Below are 14,109 nucleotides of genomic sequence, written 5' to 3'. Positions count from 1 at the left end.
GTAGCTTCTAGTCGTGTCACAAACAAAGCTGGATTGATGTGGTTGGCTGCTGTTTTAAAAAAGGCAGAGGGCAAAACTGTTTTCAGTTCCACCAGCAACCCCAATCAGCCTGGGCTTGTCTGGGTCAAGTCACAAGAGGGAAAAGGCACTCTTTTCAAGGATTTCCCAAGTACTGAGCGCCTCTGAGCAGTTAACAGAGACTGTACAGGGGAATCATGTGGTGGATGCTATATTCTATTCAGCTCTTTCTAAAATGAAATGCAGAACATTTTTTTCTCTGTATTGCATTGATACTTTGCAAATTGTCCCCATTAGTGACATGCCGTCGAGAGAAGTTCACCGCTGACAGCCATTGCCTGGAAGCTGATCAGATGATATGAACAAACAAGAAATTTTGCAATTCTTATAATTTGAAGACACAGAAAGGAGGGCAGATAGCTGTGTGTTTGGTGAGATTTAAAAACCCTAGTTTGCTGAAGCCAGAAGCTCTATCAGCAATTAATTTAATTCATTTAATGTCAAGTATTCCGTTTTCCCCATTTGTGTGTCTGCTGTAACATATCAGTATTCCCTATGAAGATGCTTGATTGGGCTGTCTTCTGCTCCACTGCTGTCACAGACCATTTCCAGAGAGGAAAGGCATGGGCTTTTTCCCCCGTGCTAATCCGAGGTGGGTGTTGGGTTGATACTGGATTCAGCTGGGCAGTGCCAAGCAGATTTGGGTGCTCAATGAGACTGAGATGTCCCAGGAGTGGGGTCTAGGAATCTCTGTTAATACCAGAGAAACTGGATGCTGAGAACTCCAGAACCAGGTGACAGTTTTTTCCTGTCTATAAGCAGGACGTATGTTGAAGACAGGGGAACTGAAGGGTTCTCCTGCATGCTTTTAAAGCAAAATCCTGGCTTGGGTAGTTAACTTAGATGCAAAGCACTTTGGGTATTTACTATATGGTGAAAAGAAGGGCAAAGAATAAAATGATGAGGAGTTATACACACTCAGATGTAAGAAATGCTTTCCCGAAGAGTGCAGCTAAGCCATTAACACTCCTACACGCTGTTATAAAACGTGCGTGCATTTTTGAATTTGAAGCAGGGCTCATTACAACGCAGATGTTGAGCTCAGAATTGGCAGTACTAACAATTAGCACCTTAAAATACTGTCAATTCCTCCTGATAGAAAACAGACATTGATCCCCTACCCTGTGGGTGTAAGGGATTTGTTGCCTTGTAGGTCCATCTCTCTAATCTGGGCACTGCTCTTGTTCTGACTCAGATAAAGAAATCATGGCATATACCTTCTTCACATTTAAAGTAAATAGTTTAAATAAAGTTGATAAATTAAATAGTAAATAAGTAGCAATAGTGCTCTGATGCTAGTTTTAACTATACTTTAGAAATAATTGTCATTATTGCACACAATTTGTGTTGCAATAGCCCACAGAGACCTTTGCCCGGACTAGTCGTGGTTGGGCTTTGTGCAGTATGAACACATGGTGACCGATTGCTCCCGCTCAAGAGAAGGTACCGTCCTGGAAGAAAGAAACCTGGAGGCGTGTCTCACTGTGTCCTTGTGTCACTGGTTGGTCATCCTGGAGGTTCACACTTGATTTTCTGAGGCTCTGGCTTCACAGGGATTGCTGGCACGTCAGTATCATAGGTTCTTGGATTGCCTGTGGAAAAATAGCCTCCTCTCCCTCCTCCTGGTGAGGTTCAGTATGTGACTTCTCTTGGTTTCTTGCTACAGAACAGCCATTGTCCCAAGCAATGTTGCAAATCCTTTTCACAGCACCTACTTCATGGCGTTTAATAACCTGTCCCCTAATCTGTCTGGTGTTCATTCCTTCAGCTCAGAAAGGGAGATCCTTGCTCCTGAAGTGCAAGACTCGCAGGGACCACACCACTTGTGATCTCTGAGGGGCAGAGAACATCGTTCCAGATTCCTGCCAGGGTTTTGCTGTATTTTCGTTAAGACTTATTTCAAACCCTACATCAACTTGAAGATGCTTCTAAGGAGCACAAATTATTGAATAATAATTTAAATAAGGAAAACCTGATTATGTTCTATAAATACTAATCCCAGAGTGTAATTGCTCTACTACTCTATTATATTACAACAAGCCTGCTGGTGTTGCAGCTTTTTAAATAAGTGCTAGATGATTTAGTTTGTTCTCATGTTCTTTGTAGCAACAATCTTCAGTTTGAAACAAGATTGCCATTTGCTGATTAAAGAAGTATCACCTAATCAAGTGAGATTGAAGGTTCTTTGTGGGTTTTTTTACACTTTTATTTTTTTATTTGCTCTTACTAAATGTTTCGGGTTTGGAACATCTTACGCCTTTTCTATTCTTGCTGTTTAATTGGCATTCATAAAATGTTCCTAACCCTGTTCACCCTAACCCCATTGCGCGTCCAAGGCATGTGATAAAGGTTTGGTTTGGAAGTGCTAGCTCTGAGAATCTACCCAGAGTGGCAGTAGTCTCTCAGGATGTAATCTGTTAACACGAGTTCTGATGTAGTAATGTTTTGTATTTGTTTTACTGGCTGCATATGTGACTAGTTGGGAGGCTTTGGGGAGGGGAGCTGAGACAAGTGGATTATTTTTAGAGCTAATTCTGCATCAAAATGGTCTGGAACAGCATATCGGAACTTTTCTTTGCTAAAAATACTGTGCTATCACTCGACTGACAGGGGGCATCTGGCTCTTCTCCCTGTTCATGGAGGAGGAACTATATGTGAGACTTGAAGAGAAGGCAGATTCAATAGGATGAATAAGGCCACAGCAGTTTTTGCTGGAGTAAAATAATTGAGTTAAAGCTGGTATTTGCTTTCCTGAGTCCAAATGGAGCAGTGGTGGAATCCATGCCAAGGGATGTGTTTCCCGTCACATCTCATCCAGTTTAGCATCTTGTTAATTGCAGTGAAATATTTTTGTAACTCACGCCTGTGCTCTTAATGATCTTTTCTTCACACTCAGCTGAAGTGAGAAATGTACCTACACATACAATGAAAGTGAGTTTTCACTTTTAAGTAGATGCTCTTATAAACATTCATGCACCATTCTTTGCCCTGTGGCCCGTGCTATTTTTCAGTCCCCACAGCCAAACCCTTCTTGAAAGTTAAAGACACATTATTTGGAAAAGATAAGTGAAACTGGACCTGTGGAACTGACTCATAATGAGTTGGCTTCTTGGCCTGGTGGAGCACCTGATGCTTTTAATCCATCTTTTTGGTGGGCCTTCTCATTATCTTTCCTTTCCCATTTCTCTCTCTTCATATTCACCACACGATATATGCCTTTTTAAATCATCAAATTGAAATGGCTTTAAGTACTGCAGAGCACTTCCCTCATGAGAGATCATATAGCTTTCACAGATCTTTAACAAATGATGACTACATGTCCACATGCATGTGGACAACCTCACTGGAGGCCCTTACCTTCAAGGTAGAGTTTGACACAAATGGTGAGTGCAAGTGCAGTCTAAGTAAGCAACAGATAAATACCATAAAGCCATGTGCATAAAACTTAAAATTGTTACCACTGTGGTTGTTTTTAAATTTCTTAGTTTCAAATTTCTTGGGATAAAATGTCTTTACAGGTCTTTGCAAAACACCTGGTCTGACGGAGCCTTTTTTATGATAGCAGCTTAGTATGTGGCACACACCAGTGAAGAAGGATCAGCACAAACATTGTGCAAGCAAAATGAGAGTCACACAGATACTCACAGGATGTGAAAATGCTGTGGATGGGCTTAGGAATATGTGACAAAAATCATAGTCAATCTATTTTCTTTCCTTCTTTAAGGGCTTGCTAACCTCTGAGTACCAAAATCTATTTTTTTTTCTTATGGAATAGTTTGAATATCTCTTTATTAATCATTAAAACACTAGATTCTTACTTGGTCTGCATTGAAAACATGGGTATGAATGGAGAGAACAGCAGTACACAGCCTGACTGTCGATTAATAATATGTAGTGGTGTGGCTGTAGCAGTGCCAAACCCAGTCCAATGTAATTGTCTCTGGTGATATGTGCCTTTTAATTTTAGTGGACAACCTTTTATCAGCCGAATCGTTGTAACTGCAAAAACTTTAAATACGGAAGTCGAAAGTATCTTAACTGTTACTTACCACTGGCTTTCCAGCACATCGCTGTTAAAACTAGGTAATTTTAGCTCTGTGATGGCAAGCTGGTGGTGACACAGGAAGACAAGATTGCTTTCTTAGGGTCAGTTATGCTTTAAAAAATATTTATAGTTGATGTAACAAGTGGGTGCAACTGCAGTATCACACATATTTATATTACAAAACACCTAGTAAATTAATGTATTTGAAAGCGGTTCTTTCGATCTTTTGCTCAGGGAGACCTAAGTGTCAACTAGCAGATAAATATCCATTTTCTTTTAAGAGCAGTTTGTCATTTTCTCTTGGAATGAAAGATTTTCCCAAATTCAAGCACATTTCCTTGCCACAGTTAAAAGCCAAGTGAACAAAACTGCATTTTTCAACTAATACATCCTCTAAAAAGGAAATCTCATTAGTGTAATGAATACATTGAATGGTTGTTTGTTGTAGACAATTAACCTCCATTAATTGGTGGTGTGCTCACAGAAGAGGAATTGTTTATTTGACAGAATGATTTTTTTGTGAGAAGAAGAAGACGTTTCAGATAACTTGCCAAAATAACTTCATCTCTGGCTGATGACACTAAGTTACTGCGGGCAGCGCAAATGAAAGCTGCCTGGAGAGCTGCAGAAGGATTTTGTGACACTGAATGACCACATAATGAAACAGCAGGTGAAATTCAGTGCTGATGGGTGGAAGGCAGTGTAAATGCTCCAAGCTTTACATGCACAACAACGGGATCTGACCTAAGTATTAGTGCTCGGGAAAGAGCTTGATCTGTAACAGGCAGTTTCATGAAGACAGCAGTGTTCAGCAGCAGGCAAGAAGTAAAAAGAAGAGTTTTCCTGCAATTGCTGGCAGAGGCAGAAAGAGCAAGATAGAGTTCACCATTAATGCTACAGTGTAAAGCCTCAGCTCGGCTACCTGTTGAATGCCAGCCATCGCCGTGCTCTCCCCAGCTCGGGAAGCGCCTCTGCGCCCTGGCTGCTCGGTGGGACTTGGTGGCACCCAGCCTGCGGGCTGCTGCAGGGCACGTGCCCGGGTGGGCAGGAGTGACGTCGGACACATGCGTGGGCTCTGCTCAGCTGATGGGATTGTGCACGGGTCCAGGTCCAGGTGGACCTGCAGGCTGTGAGATCACTGACGGATACCTTCCTTACTGATTTTATTTTGTGCTTGCAGTCCGATTACTTGCATGTAAACCAGCATGCCCAGGTGATGCAAATCAGACACAAACCAGCATAAATACCCCTGCGTGAGCCTGAGGCTTGAGCAGTGCAGCAGTTCCAGAGCTGGGGACTGGCTGCTGCTCCCCTCCATGAGACACACTGACCTTGAAGGGGCTGAGCGGGGTACAAAGCCTCCCTCCTGCCTTCCCCAGCCTGCTCCCGTCAGTGTACAGGGTCACTGCCAGTTCCATTTCACCCACTGGGGAGGTGTTTTTCAGAGTTTGGGATATTAATATATGGGGATAAGGGGGAAGCAGCGTGTTACTGTTCCATTGAGAACTGTACCAGGGAGATGTCTAATCTTACAGTGTCCTTGGGAAAAAAACATTACTGTCTCTGTCTCCCCCTATTTAATTTAGTGGCCTTCAGGGATAACTGCTCAGTCATAGAGACTGGAGCTCTGATACCACAAGCTTTCCTGCTTTTGCAGGTACTGAAATCTGATATATATGCAGTGGAATGGAGAAAGTACTAATTAATATATTTTTGCTATTTATTTTGCATTTTCCTCTGCTGCTGGAACATTTTACTATCAGCTTTATGATTTTATTAGTAGATCTGCATAGTTTCTTTCTCCCATGTTAATTTCCCCTTGTTTGGGAGATGGAATTGATGCTGCTATTAGGGATCTCTGTTTGTTAGCATCACAAGCATAAGGAAGGCATGATTATCTTTTTAAAACTTGCATTATCATTTACTGCTGCAGTTAATTCTTAGGCATTCTGTATCAGTGTCGCTGCCTATTCTTGTGAAGCCAATAAAATGCTAATGAAAAATGGGCCAGTTCTGAAGTGCTGTGATCAATATGCAATACTTCTTACATGTTAACCTTTACCATATGGATTTAATATCACATCTGATTTACACCTAATAAAACAAGAATCTGCCTCTAGAATCATCCTCTCTTATTTTTTTTTTTTTTAGGACTGAGAATTTTCTGCTTTGGGTGTTACTGTACATCACACTTTGCTCAAGAAGCCATCCTATGGCCTCACCCAGCTCCCCTTACCCAAATAATGTGACTTCAGCAAAAAACTTCCTGACTTCAGTTTGCCAGCCATGGGCAAACCTGGATCTGTTGTTCCAAACTCTGCTTGCTGCCTCAATGGTTTAAACCTGGGGAAAAATGACCTGCCTAAACAGAAGTGTTCTGAGCTTACTGGAGTAACCAGTGTGAACATTTACCACATCATCTTTAGACTCCTCTGTAACATTTTAACCAAACTCTTGCACATTTCTGGCTGCGATCATCAGATTTAGTTTGCAGCTTCAACAGCTGGTAGTGGGCGTCCCGCTCTCCTGATTTGTAAGGCTGTTCAACCCTACTGCTTTCAGTGGGATCACGCAAGAGGTGATTCCAGGGCAGGTCTGCCCAGCTGGCCTCACTGCTAGCCTGCACGCCTCCATGCTGCAGAAATGTTTCCCTGGATTTTACTACATGAAGAACATATCTCATGGCTGCTTCCTTGGAGAGAGCGGTGCACCTAGGTGATGGAATATGTTTACAACCAGCACATCCTATTTCAGACCCTGGGTCTTTTTTAACAGATATTCTGTGGTTTTCCTCTTTGGTGTTTTGATTTGTCCTTTTAGGTTACAATACTTTAAATACTTGACTGCATTAAAAAGATATGTATTGATTTTCTTCTATTCAATTAACAAACAAGCCACCTGTGCTGTGGTAGCAGGTACTCTGAAATGGTGACGACAGGTGGATCACAAGATATATTTCTCCCTGATATGCCAGGGCCCTGTTGCCCAGGTGGAAGATACTCCTGGGCCCTAGCAAAGCACATACCACAAGTCCAGGATACTTGCATTTTTTTTAGAACAGCTTTCCCACCTACAAATCCCTGTCTGTAAATGTGGCACCCACAAAGAAGCAGGTCCCTGTCTTCTCCAGATGCTGATCTCAAACACTGTGTGCATGATTTGTAGGCAGAAAATCTAGAAGCAAATAAGAAGGTTGCTTTGCAGCCTGCTGTTACCACGTTCGTGTGTCAAACCACAGTACTTAGAGACACAGTGTGTGGCCATGGGGGACTGCAGCAGGGGGAGAGCCTGGCTGGGGTACTCCTGCAGAACCGGAGCAGGCCGAAGGCATCACTTGCAGCATGCACATACTCTGAGGGGTCAGTCCCCACCATCTCCAGTGTCTCATTTGTACTCACATTTCCCTGTCTTGAGAACTGATTCACTCCACAGCAAAGACTAGATGCAAAGTATAACATGCACAAGCATGTATGTGCTGTGGGCAACTGGGATTTCAGGACCATGGTTGAAAAATGGGGAGTGCTTTGCCTGGACAGCATAGATGTCCCAGTGACTCATATCTCGGCACCTCGTGAGGAATGCTTCTGTCTGAGATCAGGCAGCACCCAGCGAGGTAGCTGGAGCAAGATTTGTCTCACACATGCCACGGTTGTGGACTTGCTTGCTGGTCTGCTTGAGACGGGAATCTCCAGGGATTTTACCTATCATTTTGAGGGTGATGTAATGCTGCTTCAGGAGCTTTTTGTGGGGTTTGACTTACATTTTTTTCATTCATTCACCTTCTTCACTTGTGTTCTTAGTGGTACCATCTATGATTTTCTCCTCTAGGCCTTACACCCTTCTACAGAGGCAGACAACAAGCGCTAGCTTAATTCCTAGCATACTCACCTATTCTCTTTTCTTTCAGCTTCCTCTGAGCTCTGTATCACACCTGACCACTCACCCTGCTAGGAGTCAAAAAAATTGCGAAGACTTAGGAAGTACTAAGGCCCAATTATTTCAGTTGTGTTACCGAATAATGGACTGAAAAGCAAGATGCCTGGAGTGCATCAAAGGCCTAGTGAAGGTCTATAGAGACGCCTGTGTTATTTTAGGAAGAAATACATGCAGCCTAAGTAATGTATAACTACTGCAGTTAAAGATCTATGGCATGAAGAGAACACAGGGTGCTTTTACTGACAGGAGCTTGAGAGCATCCTTGGCAGAGGAATAAAGTGACTAACTACAAAGTATATATTTCCATGATGGAAGATGATAGTCAGTTGGAGAAGCACTATAAAATGGATAACAGGCAGGATAAATGTAGATGGAGAGGAGCTGTGGGACTGAGGTGCTGGGCAGCGAGGTACCTCTGTGAGTTGTGCCAGAGCCTGTACCCCATGCCGTGCCTGGGCTCTGCCCTCGGCAGGGAAACCTGGGGGAAGGTCTTGTGTCAAGCTGGGCAGCTGTGCGAGGTGAAGTGCGTGTTGTCCCTGCAAGAGGGGTTAGAAACAAGCCTGGAGCTACTCACATCAGTGGGCAGCTGCCCCAGGCGTGCCAACAGTCTCAGTGGTGCCCTGGGTGGCAGGGGCAGCTCCGGGGAGTTGGCTGCTGCTTCAGCTGTGGCTCTGCTGGGTGGCCGGAGGTGGTGGCAGCAGCTCTCCAGAACGTGCGGTACCAGCGCCTGTTGAGCCCGCGCCGTGCGCAAGTGGGTGCTGCTGTGTTTAAGGAGTTCTAAATTCCTCCCTGAAAAAGCAGTATATGGAAAGGCTTCTGCAGGTTTGAATCAGTTCTTGCTTGACAGCCAGGGGTGCTCATGGCGTTCTCCAAGACTGATAAATCCTCTCGCAGACCTGAAGCATGTGGGATATTGCCGTGACCCTGGGGTCTCTGCTATCAAGTGTAGGCTCATAGCGTGAGAGCAGAAATAGGTTTGTGGTGGCCCCTTGTGCCTCTTCTTCCCCAAAAAACTTCTCCAACAGGCGGTGAGGACCAAACTGCACTCGGAGACCAGAGAGGTCAGCGTTACATCAGGCAGTCATATTATTTAAGCGGGCATTAGCAGAGCTCGAGAACCTGACTGTACAATCTCAGTGACAAATTAATTCTTTTTGGCCAGAGATGAACACGAGAGAAGCACACAGGAGGCCAGGCAAGCCCCACGCAGCTTTTGTGGCGGGAGGCAGGAGTCATTTCAAAGTGACAAACAGCTGAACGCTGTGCTGGCATTAATGCAGCCGCTGAGAGAGTTTCTCCTATGTTAATCTATGAATTTCATAGCCCAACACTCCATTACTTATTTATAGATTTACAGCTCTCCCCCCTCCCTCCCTCCACAAGCATCTGGCTGCTGTATATGAAACACACAGTTGCAATTATAAAATGTCTTCTGAAAAACTGTCACCACCCCTGTTGTCTGCTGCTGCACTTTGGGGTAGCAAGTGATTACAGATTTTGCATGGTCCTTGTTGGCTTGGCACCTGCAGGCTCAGGAGCACCCGCTGAGCACCCAGGGCCAGAGCAGTGCCATCCAGAGCTCACCCCTTCCTCTGGCTCAGCTTGGGCCAGAGCTGGCACCAGTGGTGTGCCAGGGTGCAGGATGGGACCCATGGCCAGGAGCCCTTTCCTCTGGCAGCAGTGACAGAGGTCTCTGTTGCACCTCAGAGGGTCACAGGTGGTTTTGGTCCTCCCTACTGTTCATGGCAGAAATAGAAACAGATCAGTTAATATATTTTGGGTCTGCTGCATCACTTTTTCTTGTCTGCGGTTTTCTTGTTATGCACTGGAGCAAATAATCTTACATGTGGCAATCTACAGGGACTGTGTTTTGGGCTGTCTCTGGGCTGGGGCGATATCGCTGCATGTGTTATGTAGGGGTGTCTTTGAAATGTTTTTTTGCATGTATTTTTATAGTTTTTGATTTTTGCTGGGAGTTATATCTGAGCTGTATGTTTCATTGACTGCAGGAGCTGGGATCTTTGGAGCCCTGCAAGGGGAAAGGCAGCTCCGGGACCATGACCCATGCGTGGAGGATATCTGGCTACCGGCATCCCCAGAGGTAGTCCTAGGACTTCTCAGAAACAGGGAAGCAAAGTATTGCAACTGCTGTGAGAAATTCTATGAGAAAAGTGATATTTTGAAGATAAATGTGTTACATATGCAGTATGAGTTTACGAGCGTAACTGGTACCTCTAATAACAGCCAGAAGCAAACAGATAGCTATGAGCGAGTACAGCACATGCTTATGTGTACCATGGTAGGTCACGCACATTATGTTTTCTGCCAGACAGAATTTCTCTTTATGTTTCAAAGATAGCCCCAAGAAAAGTGTTTCAGCAGTCAAGATGTGAAGCTAAAAATGCAAAGAATAAAAACTGCACAGTCACTGGGCAGAAGTCAACGTTCACTACCTGTTATCACATTGTGCTTTCTAACGTGTCTATTATTTTCACATGTGCCCTGTGTTGAAGTGCAGAGATCTTGGTTACGGCAGTTACTTTCCGTGCAGTGTTGATGGAGGGTTCAAGGGCCTGACATCCAGCTGATACCTGTTTCCTCAGTGTGAGTGCAGAGGCTTTAGGGGCAGCTGCCTCATATTACTCTATTTTACCTTGTAAGTGCTTCAGTTGGGATGTATTATCCTGCAAAGCTCTTTTTCATTTTAGCACTTCTACCTCATCTGCTTTTGTGTTCCCAATGAATATATTTGTGGTGTCTAGGTGTTACTGCTGGCATCTTTGTGTTTTTCTGAAGCTGAAGTATATCACTTAGGTCTGTAGAGATACACTTTTTTTTTGTTTTCCCCAAAATATTTTTAATGGTTAGTTTTAAAACATATCACACTTGTCCTAAAGGTTATTACAGAACTGCTCTGCTACTGTTGACAAAATTGCTATGTAATATTCTTCTTTGGCTGTGTCAGTACTTCAGAATATTTTATAAATATTCTGTTCTACTTTAGTGACTTTGATTTTCTGTAGCCCATTAACATCCCAAGTATTTTCATATAATTGTTTTACTTACAGAATAATCAAAATATTATTAAATACATTAAAAAAAAAATCTGTTTCTTGTCCAGGCAGGTTTGCAAGTGTTAGTAGGAAGTTCAACAAGAGCTGAAATCAAATCTAAAATCCTTGATTAGCAGCTTTAATCCTGCTCTAAAAGGAATTACACAGATAGGTAGCTCTCTGCACCTGTCAAAACCTCTATCATAGTCATAATTTTATTTATTATACTACATTATTCAAGTCCATTACATTCAAGACTTCTGCACAGGAGAGCTGTGTCTCATCATACCATGGACTGAGTAGGTGAGATAAGCCCATTTTCCTCTAAGGAGGTGTTTCAGTAGCAGAAATAAGCTGTGCAGGAAGAGAATAATTTCCTAAGTTTCGATGCTTTTGTACATGACTGTCATCTTTCAAATTCAAGAGTTCCATCTAGAGGAATCCTATTTTATGAGCGTGATTTTGCTGGCCTTTTAATGTGTGTCACATTTGCTGGCTGAAAATAAATTAAATCCTTCTTTTTTCTCAGTTTGTTGAAAACCTAGGATTTCCATTGGTTCTTCCTGGCTCTTTTTAAAACAACGCTTTAACATCAGTACTCCCTGCTTACATTTAAGATATTGTTTCCATGTTTCTGTTTATCGAGTGTGCTGAAATTCTGTTCATGTCTGACTGTCACTTGTGAATTTGTAGCCCGGAAAGTTACAAGGCTCAGATTTTCCCATCAACAGCAATAAAATATTTCCTTAAGCAAAAAAAAAAAAAAAATAAAAAAAAAAAAAAAAAATTAGAGTAGCTGAACAGACTCTAGGAACAGTGAAACCATGTAATAATATAGAAAATATTGAATGCAGACATACCCACTGAGAACTAATATTTCTGCAAATAGACATCAGTCTTTGTTCAGTTTGTTTTAGGAGTCACTGTTTCCAAGTCTTTTTTTCTTAACCTGTAGGGTAATCTGGAAAAAAATCCACCTGAAATGCCAATACAAGCAATTTGCTATCATCTTTTGGGGTTTGGAATTAATTTTCTGTTGATTTTTTATCTAATGAACTGTTTAGGCCCTTTTGCGGCTCAGATACTCCAGCTTATCTTTTGTAATATTCTTTGTTTGTCAGACAGACATAAAATACCTTGGTAATGTTTAATAATGAAGTGTCATATGAAAACTATACTAGGATGATCTTTGTATTCAGATGTGTGGAATTTGCCTGAGACAGAAGACAGCTTTCTAGGTGTCAGAGAGAAAAGTTTTAGCTCTCAAAACCATGCTAGCAAAAGGGCAGCGTGGTGCAACGGGTGGAAATGAGCTGAAGAAATCCCACCGTTTATGCTGCAAAACTTCGGGTTTGCTGTTGTAGCTTAACTTGATTAAAAGAAAGCAAAGCAAACCAAACAAACCACTCTCAGCTTTCCTGTGGCTACACTTTCCCAAGCAAAATTAACCATACCTTCGCTATTCATACCCATGCTAAGAGTGTAACAGCATTCCCATGCTGTATGGTCCTTACTGGTGTGGCTGTATTATTACCAAAGCCTTCACACTTAGGTTCTGACACTTTTTAAAGAAAACCCTTTGGCGTTTCCTTAAAAAGTAACTATAGCAGAAGTGTAGTTTCTGTGGGTGCTATACTGAAACACTGAGGGCAGGGCAGCAAGTCTGGGATTGTAACAGCAAGTGATACAGGCGATGCCTGTATCAATAAAATAAAACTAGGGGGGCATTGCAGCTGAGTTATGTGGAACAGCCTGAATTTATAATGCATAGAGGTAGTCCCTGAGTAGCAGGTTTGTGTTGGAAATGCCCGGTTGAAACAGTCCAAAACAGAGCTTGCAAGGCAATGACCTGAGTTAACTGGTACGAATGATCAGGCGGCCAGTGATTGCACTGGATCATTGGTTATCTTTTACTTAGAAGTAAAGATTTCCCTTTAATGGTTCCCTTTTACGATTCATGCAAACAACATAGGTAGCTTTGAACATAGAAGCAATGTGAATTCAGCTGAGCACAGCAGGTAAAGTGCATTTCTCCACTTCGTTACTTTTTTTTTCTTTCAAGCTCAAGGTAACGTGAATCAATTTTTACCTAATTACCTTATTTTACCCAATTAATTAGAAACCAGATCATGTTTCTGATTTTCAACCTAAGGCTTATTTCAATTTTGATTAACTTGTACAAAAAATAGAACTTCTTTACAGGCTTGTCTTTAGTTTCTTTTTCTGCCAACATTTTCTAGAATGCTTAGATGTCATTATGAAAAATTAAGGTAAACTTCATAACGTCAGGCTTAAATTTGTTTGTATTTTTGAGGGACCCACATTGTGGTATGCAATCACACAATCTGCCACCTCCCACCTTGTTTCTTGACTTAGAGTTTATTGCTGTCCTCAAATTTCTCTTCATTTTGTAAATAGCTTTGCAATTAGGTAATTTTAGGAATTCAGCAGAGGTAAAATGTAAGTTTTCATGATTTTTACTACCTGTTATACTGTGCTTATGAGATGATAACCACGTGGATGCTTCTGAATGATTGGATACAATTAACCATGGTGAGAAGTTTGCTTAGGAGATGTTTCATGTTCTGCTTAAAAAAAGCTTTACAAAGATGCCTAAGGACTGCTGAAGCCTTTTGCCTCTCAGTGTCTAGAACTGGCTAATTATGGAGCAAAGCCAGGACCAAATGCTTAGGTTTAGCCACTGAGGTTGGCTAAGAGTGGACAAAGTCTTCCTCAGTCTTTTTTCATTTACAGACACTTTAGACTTCCCAGTGTAAGGTGGAACCCTTCTATGGTGAATTTCATCCCACAGACGATGGGACTGTTTTTCTCAGTTACCTTTCAGAACCCTGTCAAGAACTATTTCATAGCTGCCTCTGGGTCTGCAGGTCACAGGTGAAAAACACACCTCTGCGACCAGTGAGGAGAGCTGGTGACTACAATGAGTTTTGAATGACAGATGATATATCTTGGGTGATGAGATTTCTAAAGTAGACA

General features: G+C 42.4%; 1 long non-coding RNA gene across 3 annotated transcripts in view; it reads left to right on the top strand.

The window, feature by feature from the left end:
* LOC308058482 overlaps window positions 1-14,109 on the top strand; it is a 101,171-nt gene that overhangs the window by 72,871 nt on the left and 14,191 nt on the right. For 2 of the 3 annotated variants that reach the window (XR_013925841.1, XR_013925842.1), the window contains exon 2: window positions 10,069-10,209. This is a non-coding gene — a long non-coding RNA (uncharacterized lncRNA). The remainder of the gene's footprint in view (window positions 1-10,068; window positions 10,210-14,109) is intronic. The other variant, XR_013925840.1, reaches the window with a different exon arrangement.

The sequence above is a fragment of the Falco punctatus genome (genome assembly GCF_963210335.1).
Source record: "Falco punctatus genome assembly, chromosome: 2".
In the NCBI taxonomy this organism is placed as follows: Eukaryota; Metazoa; Chordata; class Aves; order Falconiformes; family Falconidae; genus Falco; species Falco punctatus.
The sequence above is the reverse complement of the archived record's forward strand: the minus strand, read 5'-3'. Positions and strand labels throughout refer to the sequence as shown.